Below are 19,924 nucleotides of genomic sequence, written 5' to 3' on the forward strand. Positions count from 1 at the left end.
AAGACTTTTTCTTCCCTTCTATATTAGCACTATTCTAGACGTTTCCGGTAGCATGATATGAGAAAAGTACACATACACACTTTTAGGCTGGTACGTTTCTGTTTAAAATGTGAGCCTATCTCCAAATACATGTGTATGCAGGACCATGACATTGAGGACCACATCTCAGCGTCCAATCCAGCCCAGTGCTCAGCAGAATGCCAGCAGGTGGTAGATGCTCATGAAATATTTTTGGATGATTCAGCAGGCAATTTATTTGATCAAGTATTAGTTATGAGTAAATTTCAGAGCCAATATTCAAACCCAGTTTACTGTTTATCCAATGTCAAAGTTTAAACAACTACCCAATCTTACTTCTCTGTGATAGAAAACAGAATCACACTCATGATGCCTGGCTAACTTAATTTATGGGGTTGTTAGGAAGACTAAAGAGTATTTTATTCCATATGAATGTGTTTTGAAAACTATGAAACACTGGACAGATCTAAATAATTGAAATATTGAGATACAATAAATTTATAGCACTCCTTTCAAACTTAAAAAAAAATCAGTGTCATCTAGCAATAGAGAATTGGAAAAGAGACTTGTCTTAAAATAGGTTTTCCGGTTGGGTGCAGTGGCTCACGCCTGTAATCCCAACACTTTGGGAGGCTGAGGCAGGTGGATCACAAGGTCAGGAGTTCAAGATCAGCCTGACCAACATGGTGAAACCCCATCTCTACTAAAAATACAAAAATTAGCCGAGTGTGGTGGCACATTCCTGTAGTCCCAGCTACTCAGGAGGCTGAGGCAGGAGAGTTGCTTGAACCCGCGAGGTGGAGTAGTTGCAGTGAGTCCAAGATTGTGCCACTACACTCCAGCCTGGGCAACAGAGCAAGACTCTTAAAAAAAAAAGGGCGGGGGGTTTCTTTACCTTTACGTAGGCAGATCCTAAACTTTCTAGCATATTATCTCTTAAAAGTTCACTTTTTGTATTATGAGTTCTTAGTTAATGGATTTTTAAAACTTAGTGTAAACACAGGAGATCATCACATTTTATTCAACTCAAGTCTCAACCAACTCTTTTCAAATTACTTTTTCCCCACAGATTGAAGCACTCACAAAAAAGAAGAACAGATGCATTTTTGAAACCTTAAAATCATGGTTTTTGCCTTTGCCACAAGATAAAAACCTTCACCAATTTCCTGGGGTCATTCTTGATCGATGGACATCTGGCCTCTGAAAGCACCACAATTCCCCCTTAAGTCATCCTCTATATTTTCACTAAAAGCCTCTCTTCTTGAAGTTCTGGTCAGTAGGAAGCAAACAACAGTGATGCACTAAAAGAAAGATTTGATCAAATGTAGAGGAAATGTTTCAACTTCCTCATGTAGGAAAAAAATAATATGTTTCCCCCCGTTATCCTTTTGAGATGTGTAATTCTTACATAGAAAATGTGTGGATTTGGGGTTTTAAAGAATGTGAAACACACCTATGTAGCCAAGAATAAAATGACTCCATAGATTTAATTTTTAATTTCAGTGTTCTCTTCAGCCTGAGTTACACCTTTTCTTGCACAGGCTAGCCTTGGGAGCCACAGTTCAGATAATACAGACTATATCTCATTTGTGCTGCCTGATTCACACCATCATTTACAACTTGAATGTGCATGCACATCCAGTGGGTATCATATGAAGCTGCAGCAATTGATTCTGCAGATCTGGGTTAGGGCCCAAGATTCTGTGATTCTACCAAGATCCCAGATAATACTGATGATGCCCGTGATCCACAGACCACACTTTAAAGAAGCAAAGATCCACAGCAACTCTGTAAGTTCCCAACTCATGGACCTGAACCTACTTCTTGGGAACTCCTGTCTGGGCAGTTGCTCAGCAATTAATTCTTCTCTGGCGTTGGTGCCACATGACAACAATATATTGAATAATAATACTGTTGTGTAAATTTCCTAGGGTTCATAGAATATCTGAATGTTTCTCTTTTTACTATTTCTCTATGCTTCCATTATGCTCCTCTTTGGTAATTTTTACTAATGGATAGCACAAATATTTTCAAAATGCACTTAAAAAAAAAAGGTGAGGCTTCAGGCTGATCCACGGGTGGTCAATCCTGTCACTGCTTTGTTTCCGATTTCTGTAGTGTCTCTTGATGTTTGGCGTTTGTTTCATTAGCTTAAGAAGCAAACTCCTAGTACCGAACATCCAAATGTCAGGGTTTAGGTCAAGTGACTGTCCTCCCTCTCCACCCAGAATTAGTTAAACACTTGGCCCCATAGTGGAAGCCACAGTGGGCAACTGACACAGGAAATTGACTTCCTATGGAGAATACACAACATGGGGACCTCCCCCACAAGAGAGCGATGCTACTAGATAAGGGTGGATAAGTTTGCAGCAGCCAGAAAGTAACAAGTGTCTGCCATACCCAGGTAATCAAATATTCTATTAAAGTGGCCAGGTGTGGTGGCTCACACCTGTAATCCCAGCACTTTGGGAGGCTGAGGTAGGCAGATCACCTGAGGTCAGGAGTTTGAGACCAGCCTGGCCAGCATGTGAAAACCCCATCTCTATTAAAAATACAAACATTAGATGGCCGTGGTAGCGGGCACCTGTAATCCCAGCTGCTTGGGAGCCTGAGGCAGGAGAATCGCTTGAACCCAAGAGGCAGAGGTTGCAGTGAGCTGAGATTGTGTCACTGCACTCCAGCCTGGGAGACAAAAGTGAAATTCTGTCTCAAAAAAACAAACACAAACAAACAAACAAAAACATAACAACAACAACAAAACAGATATCCTATTAAAGTGTACACTCTAGTTATACAATTGTCTTTAAACAAATACTTCAGAAAACACATAATTTTATCAAAATAAGAAAGTCAATTGTAGAACCCGCTTGAATGTAGCAGTCAGTAGTTTTTATGTCTAGAGAAAGCCATTGTATTTAAGACCTTTTGTGAGTTTTATTTTAATTTTGTAAAAATTACGGAACAAACACATGCTACATTTTCTTTTGAGACTATTTTTCCTTCAGAGACAATTATAGGCACACTTCTTTTTATTGTATTTTGCTTTATTCTCCTTTGAAGATACTGTGTTTTTTTACAAATTGAAGATTTGTGGAAACTCTGTGGCCAGCAAGTCTATTAGTGTCTTTACATTTTGTCTCTGTGTCACATTTTGGTTATTCTCACAATATTTTAAATTTTTCATTATTATTATATCTGTTCTAGTGATGCGTGAACAGTGATCTTTGATGTTACTACTGTAATTGTTTAAGGGCACCATGAACCATGACCTTAGAAGATGGCTGACTTAATAAGTGTTGCATGTTCTGACTGCTCCACCGGCTGTGCATGCCCCTGTCTCCCTCACTTTCCTGGAACTTCACTATTCCCTGAGACATAATAACATTAACATTAGGCTAATTAATAACCCTACAATGTCCTCTAAGTATCTGAGTGAAAGTAAAAGTAACACTTCACTTCTCTTATGTAGAAACAAAAACCCAGAAATGATTAAGTTTAGTGCGGAAAGCATGTTTACGGAAAGAAGCCATAACATAAAAGTGCAAGGTGAAGCAGGAAATGTTGATGTAGACGCTGCAGCAAGTTATCCAAAATTTCTAGCTAAGACCATTGAAGAAAGTGGCCACACTAAACAACAGATTTTCAATGTAGACAAAACAGTCGTATGTTGGAAGAAGATGCCATTTAGGACTTTTATAGCTAGAGAGGAGAAGTCAATGCCTTGCTTCAAAGCTTTGAAGGACAGACTGACCCTCTTGTCTGAGGCTACCGTAGTTGGTGACTTCTGGTTGAAGCCAATGCTTATTTACCATTCTGAAAATCCTAGGGCCACTAATAATTGCGTTAACTCCATTCTACCTATGGTCTGTAAATGAAACAAAGCCTGATGACAGCACACCTGTTTACAGCAGGGTTACAAAATATGTTAAACCCACTATTGAGACCTACTGCTTGGAAATTTTTTTTTCAAAATATTGTTGCTCGTTGACAATGTACCTGGTCACCCATGACCTCTCAAGGAGATGTACAAGGAAATTAATATTATTGATATGTCTGCTAACACAAAATCCATTCCATAGCCCATAGATCAAGGAGTTATTTCACCTTTCCAGGCTTATTATTTAAGGAATACATTACATAAGCATACAGCTGCCATAGATGGTGATTCCTCTGATGGATCTGGGCAAAGAAAACTGAAAACCTTCTAGAATGAATTCTCCATTCTAGATGTCATTAAGAATTCATGATTCACAGGAGGAGGTCAAAATATCAGCACAAACAGTTTGGAAGGAGTTGATTCCAATACTCATGGGTGACTTTGAGGCACTGAAGACTTCAGTGAAGGAAGTAACTGCAGATTTGGTGGAAATATCAAGAGAACTAGAATTAGAAGTGGAACCTGAAGAAGTGACTGCATTGCTGCAATCTCATGATCAAATTCGAAAGGATGAGGAGTTACTTCTTATGAATGCATAAAAAGTGTGGTTTCTTGAGATGGAATCTACTCCTGTTGGAGATGCTTTGAACATTGCTGAAATGACAAAGAAAGATTTATAATATTACATAAACCTCATTGATGAAACAGCCAGAAGATTTGAAAGAAATGATTCCAATTGTGAAAAAAGTTCTACTGTGAGTAAAATGCTACCAAATAAAATCGCATAGTACAGAGAAAACTTTTGTAAAAGGAAGAGTCAGTTGATGTAGCAAACTTCACTGTTGTTTGTTCACTGTTTGTTCACTGTAGCAAACTTCACCACAGCCACCCTAACATCCAGCAACCACATCCACCCTGATCAGTCGGCAGCCATAAACATCAAAGCAAGGCTATCCAATAACACAAAGGTTGTGTTGAAGCCTCAGATGATCATTAGCATTTTGTAGAAGTATCTTAAAATTAAGGTATGTACATTTTTTTTTAGACAAAATGCTATTGCACACTTACTATTCTACAGTATTATGTAAACATTATTTTCATGTGCACTGGGAAGCCAAAAAATTTGTGTGACTTGCTGGATTTTGAATTCCCTGTATTGCAGTGGTCTGGAGCCAAACCTGCAATATTTTCCAGATACGTCTGTATCCTGTTGTGTGAGGTATGGACCCCAGTGCGTGGTGTGATCTGCCTGCTTTTATAGCATTTTCTACTTATTTCAGATTTATTTAATGGACATTGCTGGGTTTTTCTTAGTGTCTATGGTTTGGCTCTGTGTCCCTACCCAAATCTCATCTAGAATTGTAGCTCCCATAATTCCCAGGTGTTGTGGGAGGGACACAATAAGAGATAATTGAATCATGGGGCAGTTTCCTCCATACTATTCTCACGGCAGTGAATAAGTCTTACGAGATTTGATGGTTTTATTAGGGGGTTTTGCTTTCACTTCTTTCTCATTCTGTCTTGCCGCCACCATGTAAGAAGTGCCTTTTGCCTTCTACCATGATTCTGAGGCCTCCCCAGCCATGTGGAACTGTGAGTCCATTAAACGTATTTTTCTCTCCAGTCTTGGGAAAGTCTTTATTAAGCAGCATGAAAATGGACTAGTATATTATCAAAGGAAAAAGTGGTTAATTTTGAAAATCTTAGTCTCTAGGATATTTGTAAATGAACACCATTTGTAACACCAATCTTATAGTCTCTAGAATGTTTGTAAATGAACACCATTTATAAATGAACACCAAACAGAATGTGTGTGTGTGTGTGTGTGTGTGTACAGGTGTGTGTGTGTATGTGCATTGTTGGTAGTTTCCTCCTTAAACAGAAACATTTCAGTTGTCTTTACTGTGTCTAGTTATTTAAATTATTTTTAATGTAGCAAAGGCCTTGGAATTAATCAGCCCCATCTGCATACACAAAAGACATGACACTGGGAACAAAAAACGTCTGAGGACAAAACTAGGCTTCCTTTCACAGGCAATAGGGGAAATTAGTGTCATCACTAGGTTGAAGACATGAAGAGATTCAAAACTAAAAATCCTTTGAATGCTTCCAACAAGATTCCTATAATCAGCTGAAAGATAAGTAATGATCAAAGCCCTTTAAAACAGTATTGTTTGCTCCATTAGAACTGTTTAAATGTACCCTACTATTCACCAGAAATTATACAAGATTACTGGAGAAACTATGCCATTGTTTCAGCAAAGCACCCAGATGTTTCAAGGATAGTTTTCTCCACCAACGTAAGGTTAAAAGCCAAGATACAAAAACAGCTGCAGTTATAAACCTTAATTATCAGGAACATCCCACCACATAGGTGCTCAATTGCTCTGACAAATTGATTTGTCCTAAAGAGAGTGGGCTGGATTTGGTGTTTGGCGGCTAGGGAAGGCAGACGGGTAGGATGGAAAGTTTGTCCCTGCATGGGATCAAATTGTGGATAGTTCCTCAGACAAACCCTTTCAAAGTGCTCACTAGTTTGTCAATCTCTTAAATATTTCTTTTTTCATTTTGTCCGTCTTATCCCGGGTCTAGTATGATGGGAGAAGAGAGGAGAGCAAGCGTCTGCACACCTCATTACACTGTTGTTTTGTGCAATCCCTCGCAGGACATTACACACAGCAGGGTCACAGTGAGTTCTGAGAACATTCCTTAGCAGGAGTCTGCTGTTGCTTTTGCTGATAGGAATTTGGAGGGGACGTCTTCTGTCTCCACCGTTAAACCTTTTAAGGATTTCATGCCCGTTGCTTAGTGTCACTAACTGAAGACAGGGACAGTATAAGGAGGATTTTAGAAACTGATTTCTGCCAGCCATTTTGAAAAAAATAGCAATTTTAACTTTATATTCTAGGTAATAACAGTTTAAATGTCACAGTCAGCACCACGTCTGATGCACATATAGAAAAAGGGAAATGTTATAAGCTAAGTGTAATCTTTAAAGATGTGTGAATCAGATCAAAAAGTAAGCCTGGCTTCATGCTTGTGTGTTGTGTCAAATTTAAAACTTCTAGCACAGATCTGAATGTGTTTATCTCTAGAATTTTTGGAAAATGTAAACCTGAAACCTACTTTTTCAGTATTCTAAAACGTCGCAGGTAGTCCTTGAAGATGGGTCAATTCCATGACAACTTTTTTACCATTAACTAACTTTCATAAATGACATCAGTCCGAATTCCATTTAAAGAGTTACAATACAGAATAACCACAACAAGGCGTGTAGTGCTGCTATGTTAATCAATGCTAGTCCTTTTTTTTTTTTTCAGATAGTAGTATGCAGTTTTTTGTATTTAAGAAATGTATGATTATTTTAGGAGACAAATATCATGCTGAGAACAACAATGCTAGGTAGATACCTGTGAAACAAAGACAAGGTGTGGTCTCTGAACTTTGGCAGCACATGGATCATGTTGTATTGGAAATTCTGTTCACAACTAGGATTCACTCTCCCCTCTCCCATCTTATCTTCAAATCTCCATGTTATACTATAGGTGCGGTAAGTATAAAACGAACCTAACTGGTATTCTTAGATAATGCAGGCATTTAAAAAACACAAGTCATTTTTGGAAAATGAAGAAGTGCAATGCCATTGAGTTTACCTTGAAATCATGAAAGTGGCTTGATGGAGTGCTAATGTACATATGCTTAACAATAAAAGGTAAAATCTCTAACCATCACTTTTGGCAGTCATTTCTCTCCAACTCCCACATGGAAAGTAATTCTAGGGGTATTGCAGGGTGATAGTTTTCATTTTTTATATTCCAAGACAATAATTCTTGAGTGCTATGTGCATCACAACTACTATCGGTGGCTACTAACTCTAATAACAGTGATAATTATAATAATCATAACTTATATTTACTGAGTATTCACTATGGACTTTGCTAACCATTCTCAAGCATACTGCCTTTCCAAGATACAAAAGTTTTAGAAAATGAAATTTCTAGAGGTAAGGTCCTGGCCTCACTCAGATGATTTCAGTTCATATTGGGATTTGAAAACAACTGTGAAAACAAAATATTACTTTCCATCTAAGTTTAAAGCCATGAGGATTAGAGCTCATTGATGAATGAGGGACTTTAGGAAGCTTAGAAAAAACTTGGCCCATTCTCCCCTAGATTAACAGGAATCTTAGAAGAGATTCGAAGGATCTCTTCCAAAGGCCTTGATTTTTTTTCTGCTATGACCCTGAACTCATAGTACTATGCTTTCACTCTTTTCTGCTGTTAATCCATATTTCCAAGTTTCTTGAAAACTTTTGAGAGACCATGGTCCAACATTATATCTGGGACCATGCAGATACAAAGCAGGTATTGTGAATTAGCATCTTCGTTTTGTGTGAAAAAGATTAAAGAGAGTTTATCTTTGGTGTTTGGAGTTCTTTGCACTGAGAAAGGTGTGAGGTTGGAAGGGAAGTCTATATACTCTAGGTTCCTGAGAAAATACTTGGTAAAATTATTTTAAGAAATCTTGACCTTCCAGGCTTTCACATATGATGGCCTTTCTATTTGGGACAATTCTCTGTCACTCCAATCCCTTTTAATTGATAAAATCCAACTCATTTGTGCTGAATCATGAATTATTATATTTTATAAATGAAATGCAAACTATCTGGAGGAGACGGTATGGACTGGAAGTTCCTCAAGGGCAGGCAAAGACTTTTTCTTTTTTTGTATTACAGTATCTAGTACTTAAAAATATATATACCAAGTAGACTTGTAAAATATGCTTTTTGGATGAAAGGAAAGAACTTTCATGGGTAACATATCATTTTGATACTATAGAAAAATACAACATTTGATTTTATAGGTAAATTTTATGAAAAAAATTGGATTCTTCTAAATCCAATTATTTTTCAGCTATCAAAATTTAATTTTTTAACACAGCTTATGGAAAGTCATTATCTTTAAATTATTTACTATCCAACTAGAAAAAGATAGTTAATGCGTATACTCTGGAGGTGGTTTAAGTCTCATCTTAGACTGTGAGAAGCTGTACAGAAAGTACATGGCAGGGAACGTACTTTCTCCATGAATACCTTCATTAGCTAGACTTTGAAAGAATACATAAAATGGGCAGATTTGTTCAGTTGCTTTGCTCTTCCCATGAGAATCACAATTCCTTTCCAGTCTTCTATTTCATAGAAATGCATCAATTTTGAACAACAGTTAAATGATTGGCTTTGATATAAACTCTAAGTAATTTTGAAAGAACTATTCAGAGACATTTTATATAACATACTAAATAATCTTGCAGAAATACTATCATAAAAGATGAAATTCTTTGGAGTGAAAGGCTCTTGCATGAAATTGATATAAAATGTAAAGGGTTAACCAAGACTGACTTTTTTAAAACCACTTTTCCGTGGTTAATATTTGCCAAGACCTAAAGGAATTGCTATTTTGCATGAAGTAATACATTTCACTGGAAGCGAGTTAAAGTGTTTTTGGTATTTGCTCTACATGACAAGTTATATAGGCAGTGGGGAGGAGGCTGAGTTTTATTATATGCTCTTCACATCAGGCCCTAATATTTGGATTTTTGAGTCTTTAAATACACACTTATGAAATATTTTATCTTCCCGATAGAAGAAAAAGGCTTGCTAAAACCTGTTTAAAATATACCTTATCAAAATGGTTACTACTGACTGGGCATTTTCCCCATTATTCCATTTTAACTTACCCGTGTCAAACTCCTGCCTCCTAGCCATTTTGGCAGGGTTAGCTTAATGAAATAAAAACGAATGAAAAAACAAAAAGGAAAAAAGAAAGAAGGAAAAAAAAAAAAGCTATAATGGGCTAGGCTGCTCTAGTAGCCCTAAATGCTTTTTTTCCACTTGGATTTGTTTTAATGAATACCATGTCAACCTGCCCTTATTCACCTTTATGTGGAACTGGTATTTGAATGTATCAAATGTCAGCATTAGCAGCACAATTTGCATGCCTCATTTTGAAAGCCAAACTCTTCTGTTCAGAGGGACAACATTCAAATCACCATGCAACATTGTTTTCATAGTTACGGATAACATAATTCGAGTTTTTCCCCTATAATGCTTTTGGGGAAAAATAAAGAGGATAATAAGAGTTTTATCCCAGAAAGAGGTCACCACTGATTACTTGGGCCCAATCTCGCCACACCTAGATAGAGCAAACTCCATCCTACCTAATGCCTGCATGCAGTTTTTTTTCCTGAATTTTCTAAAGAACAAGAAACATCTGCCTTTTTCAGTCCCTTCACAGTATCCAACCCTTTGCACAGATGTTTTCAAAACCACGTTGTCTGTGAACATTTAAAGGAATACTATATTTGCATAAACTCTGGGATTTCCAAGCTCTCTGCTTTCCAAACTGTTTTAGTTTTTTAAATCAACATTTTTTTGTTCTGTACCCATCATTTTGTTTTACTCCTCATAAAGCAGACATTGTGTGCACACATCTGTTAAATGTGGGCTGCATTTATTACAGTTCTGTTCTTCCAGAAACAGGAAGGATTAATTACCACAGACTGGCTCTAGAAGCACCCCCGTGTTTCTTAACACACAAAATTAATTCAGAGTTGACAAAACTCTTTCAGACACAGCCTGCTTCCTGCTGATGGCGCTTTATTAGCATATTCTTCCCAGAAAAAAAAATGCCTGATAGACCCTTTTTACCTCTCCTCTGAGTTCAATTTGTACAGCACTGAGTGACAGGCAGCAAAATGGCTTGAATATATCTAAGGCAAGTTGCCAAAATCCTCCCGATAGAAGCACTTTGGAGCCTTTGTTCAGAGTACATTAAAGTCACAGAAGGTCCATGTACTGTAGACGGGACGGGGCAAGCAGGATGTTCTCAGTAAGACAAAACAGCAGGTGACAAATGACATTAAATAACAGTGAGAATTTACCACAGACTAAATTAACTACTGGAGTGAAATGTTCTCAGCTTTAAGGCTATATTAACAGTGAATTTATAATTAGGCGATTATCATTCTTTTTAGTGTTTGAGAAAGTCTATATGTAAAAATGATGAAGACAGCTCTATTTGACTCTGGAGACACACTGCTGGAAGTGGTTCTAAAAACGCTGGAGAATAATTCTTCTTTCAGGATTTACAGTCATTTATAAAAATAAGTGTTGGAAGAGTATTAGATGGTTGGATATCATATACACGCATGCACACAGAGTTTACTAATAATTGCAACCTCAGAGAACTGACTGTGAGAAAATTAAAATCCCCAAAGTAAAAACTTGTAGATGTCTTCAAAATTCATTAGTAGTTGATTATTGGAATAAAATGTTTTTAAGATAAACGTTGATTTTGTCTTTGTCTTTCCATTAGAGGCTGTACCCTTAAAAACAGATACTTATTTTCTAAATCTTAAGAACTTCCTTTATGATGTTGTTTGTACTTACGACTTTAAAAGAGTCCTTTCATTTAGATTTTACCCTAAAACCTCTGAGAATCAAAAGAACTGCAATATAATCTTTCAAAAACTGTCAGGAAAGAGAATGAGCTGCTAAATTTGTCATTGACTAGGTTGTCCTAAAATCAGCACATAGCAATCGTTTTTGTCAAACACCCTTAAACAAAATAATAATTTAAAAACCTACAATAATCTTCAAATAATTTTTCTTTACTCATTATTTTTCTATGCTTATGCCCAGTGATTAGTGTTTCACTGTTTTCTGAATATTCATACGAACCCCTCCCTTCCTAAAAGTTCCAGACGGTGTCAGAAACACATTTGGGTCTTTGGTAGAATTCTCACCCTGTAACATCTTGAGCACTTTCCATGAGGATGTCTTGTAAAGCTAGAACACTTCATTTTGGGAACCAAGCCCTGAATGTCTAGACACATTGTAGTGCTTGGTTACAGTTGCATTTCCATTGTAAACTAGTATGCATTCATTCATAACTTTCTCCAAGATTCTCCTTTTGGGCTTTAAACTCTCCAGGCTTAGCCTCAGCCAAAAGTGAATATTTGGAAAGTTTCTGCTAAATCCATTTTTATCAGATATTGACTTATATGACTCAAATAATCATTTTCCATATGTCCGTAAGAATGATTACCCAAAAATGTAACCCAGGAGCAGCTGAATTTTATAATTTAAAGTTTTGAATCAGACTAGTCCTTTGAGAAATAAACTCAAAAGCTGGAGTAAAAGTTTCAAATTTAAAGCCAAAATTTGTCTATATACATGCATATTCCACTGAAGCATCAATACATCAACACACAATTTTATTTTTTCTCAATTCTTTTGGGCATATCCCTGTATGTGCTTACATATTTTGTCTTGAAAAAAATTATCAGTGAAGTCCCAAATAAACTATTAGAAGTTCAAGGCTAGTGGAAGTCTGTCTCTATATGGAGAGGAGGAGAATTTTTCCTAACATGGCTATACTTTCTAATAACACGCTGAGTCCCCTGACACTTGGTTCTGTGCATTACATCGCATATAGTGCTTCCAGACGTCCTTTAGCAGTGCGTGAGATTGGCTCTGATGTGGAGCATTGAGAAAGTAAAATAATAACAATAAAAAGAAGTGTGTGAGCTGTTGGTGTAGGTAGAACAGAGGATTTTACAATCTGTACTCATTTGAGTGTTTTTCTTTTCTCTCTTTTTTTTTTTGCATAACCTAAAATGATTCTAAGTACACCACGTGTATGAGATGATTACATGAAACCTTTAGGCAGATTTGCTCACTGCAACCCATTTCCTGTCTTCCTCACTCTTACAATCCTCTCTGCCTATCTTGGTCACCCAGAGTTCTGAGCTTCCCTGGGGACTTGCTTCTCTAAGACATTAACTAATGAACACTGAGTTAATGACTTAATATATTAGCCTTTCCAAAATTTTTTTTATTTAACAGGGTAGTAATAAAAGCGAGAATAATTCAAAATAAAAAATAAAGCTAGTATTCCAATTTAAGATGCTTGGCACTTTGTCAATGGGAATATTTTATTCAAAGTCACTTCACAGCAAGACCTTAGTAAATTACTTATTTAACTTCTATGCACCTCAATTTCTTCATCCAGAGAAAAGGAAAAATCACAGTGCCTACTGATTTGGCTACTTATGAAGTTTAAACAGTGTTGTGAATATACATCACTTACAAGAGGTCTGCATCAAAATGTCCTCAGTAAATATTAGTTATCATTAGTGTCACCGCTATTATTTTTATTGTGGTTATCAAAGATAACTACAAAGAGATCCCTGAAAATTTGAACTCTAGAGCCAAACCCAGCATTAACTATAATAAAAGGTTTTCCCACTTTTAAATTAATAATAATTATAATTAATATACAACATAGTAAAATTGTTATATATTTTATATATAAATATAATGTATAATGTAAAATTATATACATTATTAAATTATAAAATTATATAGTAAAATTATATAATGTATATTTAATATTTTATTATATATTTATATATAATATATAAATATACATATTTATATGTAACACATATATTATATATACATATATACACATATATAATATATACTTATATATTCCATTTTATATATATATATATACACACATATGATCTGGGTAAAAGTTTTAGTGCATACACACACACACAATTCCTTTTCAAGCTTTCTGAAACAGATATTAACTGCCAACAAATATAAATTACTAAGAATGTCCACATATTGTAAGTTAATGGCCAGTCTATGGTGATTTCACCACAGTCGCCCGCAGAGTATGTGTTCATGAACTCGTGTGGTGTCAGCAATCCATTCAACATCATCCCAAATGGCATCCACTACCCCAAACCATTTTTCAATCTTTTCAACATTGTACATTCTTAATTTGAGGACCATAAAATATTCATTAAAAATTAAACAATGTATGGTCTTATTATTTACATTATGATATCAATAATTTCTATATTTTGGTGTGGATAAGCAAAACATGAAATATTTCTATCCCCAGTTTTTTTTTATATATAAAGAAAAGCCTTTGCCAAAATGAACTTAGAGACTTTTCAGCAATGTGGCATTTGTTGCCAGAAACAAAAAGAACACCCACAAAAGTTAAGGAAATTGTAATGTGTTAATATTGGGAAAAATCAACTTGTATTTTTTTAATGTTTATCACAATATGACAAAGGCATTACACTGATTTTTTTTTGCAGTACCAGAATAGAGAAGGAACACCTTCTATGAATATTTCACAGTGAGTTTAAAAATCATAAGCCTTTTTATAATGACTCATAGATCATAAAGTAAGTTAGACAATTATAACTTCACTGAAGTATAGTAATTTAGAAAATTACCCATATCACAAGTCAATGGTAGCAAAATATCAAAAAATGAAAGCCTTTCTTCTAAAATCAATAACCCCTTGTCAGTATGTGTGCTTTCCTTTCTTTACATTTATTATTAGGGACAATTTCTACTAATTATGACTAAACATAAAGGATAATTGAGTAAAAATTACATGTAAAATGCATTTGCTTGTTTTCTTATAAGGTTAGTAATGACTCCATATTTCAATAATTAACATTTATGTAATACATACCCATTTATGAAGCACTTTTCTACCCAGGAGCTCATTTCATTGTTACAGGGACCCTGTGATACATTCATTAATACTTTCATTTTACAAGTGAAGTTAAGTGGTTTACCCAAAGCCCTGCTTCTCTAAATTAGAAGGAACAAGAGTCGGACTCAGGTCTTCCAGATCACGAATTCTACCATATCACACTACCTCTCTCTACTATTATTTCAACTAAAAATAATAATGACATTTTATTTTATTTTTTTAATTTTTTAAATTTTTTATTATACTTTAAGTTTTAGGGTACATGTGCACAACGTGCAGGTTTGTTATATATGTATACATGTACCATGTTGGTGTGCTGCACCCATTAACTCTTCATTTAATGTTAGGGGTATCTCCTAATGCTATCCCTCCCCCATCCCCCCACCCCACAACAGGCCCCGGTGTGTGATGTTCCCCTTCCTGTGTCCATGTGTTCACATTGTTCAATTCCTAATGTCCAACAATGATAGACTGGATTAAGAAAATGTGGCACATATACACCATGGAATACTATGCAGCCATAAGTACATTTTAAATGACTCTTAAACAAGAGGCATTGAGAATTTATAATATGTCAGGCAGTGTTATGCGGTCGATATTCATTATTATATTCAAAACAACAATGTGAGATACAAACTTCGTATGAAGCATTTTACAGATAAGGAAACTGAGGTTCAGGATATTTAAGAAATGTTTTAAGATGTCAAAGCTATTACATAACAAAACTGGGAACAAAATTTCAATCTCCCTGCCCCTGGAGTCTGTGTACTTAGGCAGGATCTTTGGAGTATTACTTGAAATTGTTTTCAGCAAAAGGCCTCTTGGTGGAAATTGCTGAAGCTCTTAAAGCAAAGGTGATATAATGAACCTGTTCTCTGGTGACTGCTGAGCACGTGGTGTTGGTGGGTACTATGACATTTATCTCACAGATTCATATAGTCAAGGATCCAAGTGATGTGAGAATTTAGATACAAGGTTAAGGAACCCCAAGACGGAATACAATGGCCATGTAGATTTCAGAAAAATGCATGAATTTAACTCAATAGGAAGTGTGAAGCCATAGAGACAGAACGTGTGAGAAGACGTTACTGTAGCTAAGTGGTTGTGAATGATGCCACATTAACTCATTAACTTCTCCTCAATGAAGAACACCTCCATGCCCCATCCTGCCTGTTTGGGGGCGATTGTGTTAAGACATGTAATACGCAAAACATAGGTCAGGCTATGGGTATATTTCTATGTGCGAGGATCACGCGTGTTAAGACACAGATTACACAAAACATAGGGCAGGCTGTGGGTATAATTTTGTGTGTGAGGATCACATAAAATGGAATCACGCAGAAAAAATGAGGAATAAATGAATGATTTTTGTTTGTTTGTTTTTTTAAAGGGATGTCTTGGCCAGAAAAAAGGTAAGGGTATGGATGCTCTTGGAGTCAAATGATATTAAGTCAAAAGGAGGAAAATAGAATCTTTTGTGATCTCTTAAAACTCCTGGAGTAGGTCACTCATAAGAGTAGGATTAGCTAAAGTCAGAAAGGCTCGAAGCTAGAAATCAGAGAACTACCAGAAGGACATTTCATTAATCTAAATGTACTAGTTAGCCAGGGTCTAGACAAGGACTTTATAGAAAACAAAGTAAAGACAGGGCTAAATGTAATGAAATAGGACTTGAAATGGACATAAGAGATTTAAGATAAGAAGCATTGAATTTAAACCCCATTTACATCTGTGAGAACAATGTAATAAATTTTCATAATAAGTAAAAACAATGGCAGCTCATTCAAATTATTTGCCAGCCCGTCTCTCCATGGAGATTATATAAAAATTAAGATGAATGAAATTCATTATTATTTCTACTGCTGGGGCATAAAGATATTCTATTTGCTGTGGAGATGATCAACGTAGTTTCCCAAAAGAGTCAGGAGATAAAAATAAAAAAGTGATTTTATCAAATCTTTTCAACATGCTGATGGATTAAAATATTAAAATACTGATTTTTAATTTGCCTATTAACACTGTGATCTACAAGCTATATCTACAACATGTTGTCAGCTTGGATAAATATTATTTAGTATTTAAATTATTTCTAAAAACTGTTTTTAGTGTTTTAGGCTAATGATTCCAAGGCACTTCAGATTACATTAAAATTATGAATTTCATAGACACTCCCTTTATTTTTTTTTTTACCATTCTTATTAGCATTTTCAGGTTTTAGAGGCTTTCAATACCTTGTTGCAGACCCAGAGAACTCCAGCTCCTGGCACTTAGGAGGTTAGGTTACATAACATGTGGTCTTTCATCAGCTGTGTTGTGTATGTAAAATCTCTTTCCAATTTCTCTTCATGATGTTGGTTTTCTGAACTTAAATCTTTCAACTTATTATTTGATTGTAGGAGAATGTGTTAAATCTGCATATGTCACAGTCTCCTGCTGAACACAGATCTGCTCTTCACCGTCTTCAGTGAATCTGAGACATGCAAATATGTACCAGAAGTTGCAGGGCATCTCTACTGAACACACCAGACTAGCTGCCGGGAATGCTGGCTGCTGTCTCTGGGGTCTGAAAGACACTGGGGAATTCCTCATAACTTGTTACACTTTTCTCTAAGCATGCTCCTAAAATTACAGAGGAAGTAACTCAGTCATCTAAGTGAAAGATATTAAAATCAGTGTCAAAAGAAATGGGCAATCACTCTCACCCCTTCTATTCAACATAGTACTGGGAGTCCTAGCCAGAATAATTAAGCAAGAGCAAGAGAAAAATAGGCTAGGCTCTGTAATCCCAGCACTTTGGGAGGCCAAGGTGGGTGGATCACAAAGTCAAGAGATCCAGGCCATCCTGGCCAACATGGTGAAACCCTGTCTCTACTAAAAATACAAAAAATAGCTGGGTGTGGTGGTGTGTGCCTGTAGTCCCAGCTACTCAGGAGGCTGAGGCAGGAGAATCACTTGAACTTGGGGGGCAGAGGTTGCAGTGAGCCGAGATTGTGTCACTGCACTCCAGTCTGGGAGGCTGAGAGAGACTCCAATTCAAAAAAAATAAAAAATAAAAAAAAAGAGAGAGAGAAAAGGCATCCAAGTTGTAAACAAGTTAAATTGTTACTCTTTGTAGATGACATGATTTTTGTATATAGAAAACTCTAAGGAATCCACTAAAAATGTGTCAGAAATAATAAATGAATTCAGTAAAATTTCAAGATATAAATTCAACATAAAAAAAATCAGAAGAGTTATTCTACACTAACAGTGAGCTACCTGAAGAAGAAATCAAGAGCTATTTACAAGAGCTAAAAAATAATAAAATACTTAGGAATAAATTTAACAAAGGAGGTGAAAAAACAGTACATCAAAAACTCATAAACTTTAATGAAAAAAGTAGAATAAATAAATGAAAAGATATCTGTATTTACAGACTGGAAGAAATAAATTGTTAAAATGTCTATACTGTCCTAAGAGATCTTGACATTCAAGCACACATTTTTCATAGAAATAGAAAAAAAAATCCCAAAATGTGTATGGAAATGCAGCAGACCCAGAATAGCTAAACAAAAACAAACAAACAAACAAAAAAGACTTGAGAGAAAAGAGCAAAGCTGAAGGCATCACATTTCCTGATTTTAAACTATATTACAAAGCTGTAACAATCAAAAGAGAATGGTAATGGCATAAAAACTGAAAAATAGACTAATAGGAAAGAATAGAGCACCCAGAAATAAATCCACACATTCACAGCCAACTGATTTTTAACACAAGTGCCAAGAATACACAACCAGGAAACGATAGTCTCTTCAATAAATGATATAGAAATAACTAGATAACCATGTGCATAAAAATAAAATTAGACCTTCTCTCATACCATATACAAAAATCAACTCAAAATAGATTAAAGACAGGCTGGATGCAATGGCTCATGCCTGTAATCTCAGCACTTTGGGAGGCTGAGACGGGCAGATCACTTGAGGTCAGGAGTTCAAGACCAGCCTGGCCAACATGGTGAAACCCCATCTCTACTAAAAATACAAAAATTAGCCAGATGTGGTGGCAGGCCCCTGTAATCTCAGCTACTTGGGAGGCTGAGGCAGGAGAATTGCTTGTACCTGGGAGGCGGAGAAGGTTGCAGTGAGCCTAGATTGTGCCTCTGCACTCCAGCCTGGGCAGCAAGAGCGAGACTCCATAAAAAAAAAAAAAAAAAAACTATAAAACCACTATCAGTAAACATAGAGGAAAAGCTTCATGACATTGGTCTGAGCAATAATTTTTGAAGTATGAAACCAGAAGCACTGGCAACAAAAACAAAAATAAGCAAATGGGATTGCATCAAACTAAAAGCTCTGTAGGACAAAGGGAATGACAGAGTGAAGAGACAACCTAGACAATGGGAGAAAAAAATTGCAAATCATACATCTTATACAGGACAACTATTCAAAATATATCAGGAACTCAAACTACCTAATAGCATGAAAACAGATAACCTGATTAAAAATTTGGCAAAGGACCCAAATAGACGTTTCTTAAAGAAGACATACAAATGGCCAACAGATACATTAAAAATGCTCAAAATCGGTAATCATGAGAGAAAAACTAATTGAAACCACCATGAGGTATCACCTCACACCTGTTAGAATAGCTTTTACCAAAAAGTCAAATGATAACAAGTGCTGGGGCAGATATGGAGAAAAGGAGCCCCTTGAACACTGTCGGTGGGAATGTAAATTCAATTCGTACAACCACTATGGAAAAAAGTATGGAGCTTCCTCAAAAAGTTAAAAATAGAACTACCACATGATACAGCAATCCTACAACTGGATATGTACCAAAGAAAATGAAATTGGTGTGTTGAGGAGATACCCCACTCCCATGTTCATTACAGCATTATTTAAAATAGGTAAGGTACAAAATTAACCTAACTGTCTATCAATGGATGAATAAATAAAGAAACTATGGTAAGTATACATAATGGAATACTAGTCAATCATTAAAAAATAAAATTCTGTTATTTGAGAAAATGTAAATATACCCTAGGACATTATGTTAAGTGAAATAAGCCAGGCACTGAAAAACAAATATAGCATCATCTCTCTTATGTGTAAAAGCTATAAAATCTAAAAAAGTTGAACTCAGAAATAGAAAGTGGACTGATGAGTACCAAGAGATAGGGTGGTTTGTTAGGAACACAGGGAATGAAGGAAATATTTGTCAGATGAAACAAAATTTTAATTACATAGAAGGAGTAAGTTGAAAAGATCAATTGCACAACATAATGACTATAGTTACTAACAATATATTGTATCCTGGAAAAATACTAAGAGAGTGGATTTTAAATGTTCTCGTCACAAAAATGATAACTATGTGAGGTAATACATATGTTAATTAACTCCATTTAGCCATTTCACAACGTATACATATTTCAAACCATTATATTGTAGAGAATAAATAT

Source organism: Hylobates moloch, unplaced genomic scaffold (genome assembly GCF_009828535.3).
Source record: "Hylobates moloch isolate HMO894 unplaced genomic scaffold, HMol_V3 SCAFFOLD_4, whole genome shotgun sequence".
Taxonomy (NCBI): Eukaryota; Metazoa; Chordata; class Mammalia; order Primates; family Hylobatidae; genus Hylobates; species Hylobates moloch.